The sequence below is a fragment of the Colobus angolensis genome, unplaced genomic scaffold (genome assembly GCF_000951035.1).
Source record: "Colobus angolensis palliatus isolate OR3802 unplaced genomic scaffold, Cang.pa_1.0 Scaffold145, whole genome shotgun sequence".
In the NCBI taxonomy this organism is placed as follows: Eukaryota; Metazoa; Chordata; class Mammalia; order Primates; family Cercopithecidae; genus Colobus; species Colobus angolensis.
Genome location: NW_012114544.1, coordinates 5,529,067 through 5,535,609, shown reverse-complemented (window position 1 = coordinate 5,535,609; position 6,543 = coordinate 5,529,067).

The window sequence follows — 6,543 nt, the reverse complement described above, 5'->3', positions numbered from 1 at the left end:
AAAAAAAAAAAACAAACAAACAAAAAAAAGAAATAAACATCACTCTGCAAGGAAATTGAGTAGAGAAAAAGAAGAGTTGTCTCTAAGAACTGGTTATCATAATCTGCCCCAAATGCAAACTTTCAATCCAATTTCTTGTTGTCTGAGTATTATCAAAAATCTCAAGTGAGAAACATAGTTAAAAATGTATCCAGTTTGATAGCAACCACAAAAAACTTGCAGACATTAAGCAAAGCTTATATGAAAAAACTCAGACTAAATGATATAAGCAGATAGAAAACAGAAATTGTGAAACACATGGGGAAATAAGTCACCATGTTTGAGAAGCAGCAGAAACAGGAAGCGGCAAAAGCATAATATAGATATTTCAGGTATCAGACTTGTAAAATGAATATTAAAAAAACAAATTAAACTTCCAAAATGGAAAAGTATGATTTATAAATTACAAAAGCAAATAACAGGGACGATCTGATTAAGGAATTAAGAATATTTTAATAAAACATAAGCAAACTAGAAATTAGAACTGAAAAATTCATGCATAATGTTTTATGGAAAAAAACCGAGATGAAATATTTAAAACATAACATAGGAGACACAGATATAAGAACATGAGGCGTGCACACACACACACACACACACACACACACACACATATATATAAAATAAGATTATTAGAAATTATTAGAAAATGAGAGGCATCATTTGAGGAAACAACAGCTGATAATTCTCTGATAATTCTCTACAACTGTTGGAAAACAATAATTATCAGGTTAAGGAAAAGAAATGAATTAAGAAGTTTAAATATAGTCTTAAATAGTAAACATGTAGAAAATAAAAATGTATGAAAATACCTACAAAAAGACATAATGTGAATGAAAGACATCTTTTACACAAAATGTAAAAGTCTGCTACACGAATACACACACAAGATCCATTTAAAAGAGAACATTTTCTGAAGTAGTTCCTGGGTGCAGAGGGAAAAGATTTCAAATAGAAAATCTGTGATTTAAGAAAGAGTAATGACATTGGTAAATCCAAATAAACAATAACCGCCTGATATAATAATATATCTAATAGTGAGAGGTGAAGCCAGCTGGGCTTCCAGGACGGATGGGGACTTGGAGAACTTTTCTGTCTAGCTAAAGGACTGTAAATGCACCAATCAGTGCTCTGTGTCTAGCTAAAGGTTTGTAAAGGCACCAACCAGGGCTCTGTGTCTAGCTAATCAGGTAGTGAACTTGGAGAACTTTCTGTCTAGGTAAAGGATTGTAAATGCACCAATCAGCACTGTGTCAAAACAGACCAATCAGCACTCTGTAAAATGGACCAATCAGCTCTCTGTAAAATGGACCAATTGGCAGGATGTGGGAGGGGCCAAATAAGGGAAAACAAGCTGGCTGTCAGAGCCAGGCAACCCAGTCAGGTCCCCTTAGATGCCATGGAAGTTCTGTTCGTTTGCTCTTGGCAACAAATCTTGCTGCTGCTCACTCTTTGGGTCTGCATCACCTTTATGAGCTATAACACCACTAAGGTCTGCAACTTCACTCCTGAAGTCAGCAAGACCAGGAACCCACCAGGAGAGACAAACAACTCTGCCTGGGAGAAATGAACAACTCCAGATGTGCTGCCTTTAAGAGCTATAATACTCACTGCAAAGGTCTGTGGCTCCTCTCCTGAAGTCAGTGAGACGGTGAACTGACCAGTAGGAAGAAACTCCAGATACGTCTGAATGTCAGAAGGAACAAACTCTGGACACACCATCTTTAAGAACTGTAACACCGCGAGGGTCCGAGACTTCATTCTTGAAGACAGCCAGACCAAGAACCCACCAATTCCCGACAAAATAGGACAAAGTTTGAACTAAGGTACTAAACTAGTACAACTTGTATGTTAGTATGTTATGTAAATTCTTCTGATCTCTGGCCAAGAGGAGTGTAAGATATTGGTTAATTAATATTGAAATTGTTAATGTTTCAAGTAAGAGAAGGAAGGAATCAAAATAGGAAAAATATTTTAAAAGATAAAAGGGAATGCAAACATAAAGGTGTTTAAAATATACAAGTTGTAAAATAAGATATTGGAAATAAAAACAGGAAATTAGTGAAAATGAAAAAGTACTAACTATACAAACAAAGAAAATCTTGTGACATTACATTTTATTAATAAATGAATCCATCTAAATTGAATTTACTTTTACACTTAAAATGTGAAACCTCAGCAAAATTGAAAGTCTTATGGAACAACATAAGAGGACAATATAAAATATGTAGCAGACAAATAATCGTAATAATTCTGGAGTAGTCATGTCAATAAGCATTATTTTACAGTAAAATTTATGCTTGAATTAAATACGTTCACTACATAGTATGCACTTATAATTATCCAGATTCTATGTTTGGATGCACCAAATACAAGCTCTGAAAAACGTATAAATTCAAAACCCAAAATTTTTGACAAAGAGCTGTACTAATATTGGAAGATTTTAATATTCTTTTAATAATGGAAAGATAAATATATAGCCATTGGCTATTATAAAAACATGACATTCATGCAGGTAATTCATGTTAGTCACTAAATATCTATAGTTTTCTTTCCTGCTTCCTTGAAGTTAAACACTTTGGTGTTTTTTACTGCAAGTCCATGAAAAGAGCAGAGACCCTGCTGAAGAAAAGTCTTCGTGGTCCAGAGTATGACTCACTACTTTTTATTTTTCCCATCTCATTGTTTCCGATAGTGAAATCTTCCAAAGTTGGATCCCTGAGTGAGGATGACATGAGCTGGGAGCTACTATTTCCTAAATTACTTCATGTCTTTGTTGTAGACATCAGGTTGGGGATGTTTGTTAGCAAAATCTAATTTGCCCAAGTAATCCTCAAAGTGTGATCTGTACCGAGTAGACCACATTCAATGCTTTCTCCAAACCTTTATAGATCTGTAACAAGTTCTGGAGCTTAGGCTAGAACATAAACGAACGAACTATCTCACTAAGCACACTTTTATCCGTTACCATTTTTTTTCTTTTAGTTAATTTTAAGACCTTCTCAATGAAAGAGGCAGTGGTTTAATTTACAGTCTGGCACAAGCTTTTTATTACGTAACAGTATCTAGGTGACCTTACTGATAAAAAAGCAAGTAAGTTTGATTTAATAAAAATATATGGGACATTTCACCATGACATCGGGAAATAGAAGCCATTTAAAAAAAACATTTTGATGATTTATGAAAAGTGAACATGATCTAGCCTCAAAAAATAAATAACAGGAACAGTGCTCCATATGACATTTTTATCAGAGTACAGTTAAATTAGAATCAATTACATAAATATAGCTTGAAAAGTATATGAATATAAACATACATCGAAAACATATTTTAAGGAACTGATTACTTTAAAAATCTTACTGTGTAGAATAGAAATGTCTTGGCCTGTTAAGGATACACATGTATGTATGGGTTTATATACATGTGTATATATGTATATGTGTGTATGTATATGTATATGTGTATGTGTACTTGTGTATATATGTGTGTGTTCATCTATATATGTATAAAATACATAGCTCAGCCAAAACAGTACTTAAAAGGAGCATTTATACTTGAAATGATATAAAAGAAAATTAGAATGGTTCACACTAAATGAGCCAAATATTTAACAGGAAGTTAGAAAGAACAGTATAGTAAAACAAAAAATAATACATAACGAAAATAATAAAAATAAGAGCTGAAAATCATGCCACAATAATTTTATATGAAAAGAGCAAGCAAGTTAAAACAGTGGTTCCTAAAAGATGAATTAAGTATACAAATCTTTGTCAATATTAAGGAAAATATATAGGTGTGTATATATTTATAGATACATATATTATTTATTAATATATTTTAATATAGCTATATACCCATATATTTTATTAATTTTAATTTAAAAATATAATTTCAAATATAAATACTCCTTTTAAGTACTGCTTTGGCAGAGCTATATATTTTATGCATATATAGACACATATATGCATATATACACACATACATATGTGTGTATATATATGGCTTAATAAACAATATTAGGTATTGTAAAAATAATATAGCCATAGAGACTGAAGACATTAAACAGTAATAAAATATAATATTTGTAAAAAACTTTATTTTAATAAGCTTGATATTTTTGAGTAAATCATATATATATATATTTAACTTGTTATGTCATCTCTCTAGATATACATACAAAATATGTATAAAGAACCTGACATGAACATGTCCTTAAATGTAAATTAAAATGTTTTTACTAAAATAAAAATAGGCTGAGGCACTTATGATACTGTTTCAAATAAATCCAAACACTAATCTTATACAAATAATTACACTGGTTGGCAGATTAACAATAGGAAAAACCACCAACACATTTTATGTTTTGATAACAACACAAGTCAAGTACAGTATGAGGAAAGAAAATCACAGGTTAATCTCATTCACAAATATAGATTCTAGAAATCTAAAGAAAATACTAGCAAATTGAGTACAGAAACACATAAACAAGATAATATATCATTTTCAGGTTGCATCTACACAAGCAAAGTAAAGTTGGTTTAGTAAAGATTTTGAATGTTGGCATTACAAAGAAAAGATACATTTTAAAAGTGATGGATAAGATGATCATCCTAATTTAATCATTATATAATATATACATGCATTGAAATATCACATTGTACCCGATAAATATGTGCAATTATTATGTCAATTATTTTTAAAATTAAATAAATATTTAAAAACGAAGAAGAGCATGGGGTCTACAGGAGTAACAGTGTTCCACTCCTGCCCCTGAAGAAGATTATAAATACCTGGAAATACACCATTTTGATATTGCTGAAGGAAAAATTCATTTCCACATTCTGCCCAAAACTTATTGTGAAAACTGCTATCAGGCAAATAGATCACACTTTTTTTTTTTTTTTTTTACTAAATTCATTACCCACCATCCTCAACAAGATCCTTCAGCTTAAATACATCCAAACTACACTTATTAATCATTCACCAAAAGAATACACTGCATATTTGTTCTGACTTGAGTGTTGCCCTAACTTGATTCATTGAAATACCTCCTTTAAGATCAATAAAATATGGCTTTCATCTTGTACTATTGTTAATAATGAAGTGTGTCCAGCTTCTCCGCGTCTTGAACAAAGACTTGGACAAAACGTACACACAAAGCGAGGAAGGAATGAAGGGTTTTATTGAAAATGAAAGTATACTCCACAGTGTGGGAGTGCGCCTGAGTATAGGGGATCAAAGGTCCCGTTACAGAATTTTTGGGAGTTTTAATACCTCCTAAAGGATTTCATCGGTTGCTTTGGGTACACCCTATGTAAATGGAGAGGATGAAGTAAATTTACAAAGTTATTTATGGTGTAGGCCCTATGGAGAGGATATTTCCTGTTATAGCTGAAGTGTGAATTGGTCTCATGTCCCTTGCCCCCAGAACCTATTTTACTGCCTCACTATTATCTTATTTAATTCATATGTTAAATAAATTCATTTTACTGTCATTGTTTTACATAATAATTATCTTGATGACATATTGAGGTATTATATATTCCTCGTGTACTTCAATTTAAAACAAACATATTTAAATTGTAATTTTAAACATAGTGCCTAGGTAACACCTATAATCATATTGCATATAGTCAATGGAATGCATACTACTTTCTATCATGGCTGTGCTGCACTTTACCTGCTATTACTTTATGTTCCCTTGGCTGTGACCCGGATCTCATCTGTTTTTCACACACTCACAGTCAAATACCCCTGTGTTCCCCGAGATACAACACTCTGTTCAGCATATTCACTTATTGCAGCAAAATCCCTTTGAAATATACACATTTTATTCCCTAGCCTCAAAAAGTGTTATTTTATGATACCTCTTAATTTTCTTAGACTCCACCATTCATAGGATTAATTGATAGGATTTGCATATTTTAAATTTTTTTCTACTTTTCTTTCAAACTATTAAGCACAGCTTTCATGGAGAAAACAAATGAAACCTCCGCCACACTGATATTTATATTTTCACTTACACAATTACCTTTCTCTTTCTAGTATGTACTCATTAAAGGATTTTGCGTTCGACGTATTTCATTTGTTGACTGACCATTTGCTGACAGCATCTTGAGAAGTTCAACATCAAGGTAAAAAAAAAAAAAAAAGGTGCTTTTTCTCTCAAATGGGCTTTCTTGCACTCAGATCACCCACTTACTCCCAAACTTACACTATAAATTTTGACAAAACAAGACACTGACTAACTTTCTTTTTTTTTGAGACGGTTTCACTCTTTTTGCCCAGGCTGAAGTGCAATGGTGCAGTCTTGGCTCACTGCAACTTCCACCTCCCAGGTTCAAGTGATTCTCCTGCCTCAGCCTCCCGAGTGGCTGGGATTACAAGTGCCTGCCACCACGCCTGGATAATTTTTGTATATTTAGTAGAGATGAGGTTTCACCATGTTGAGCAGGCTGGTCTTGAACTTCTGACTTCAGGTGATCCACTTGCCTTGGCCTCCCA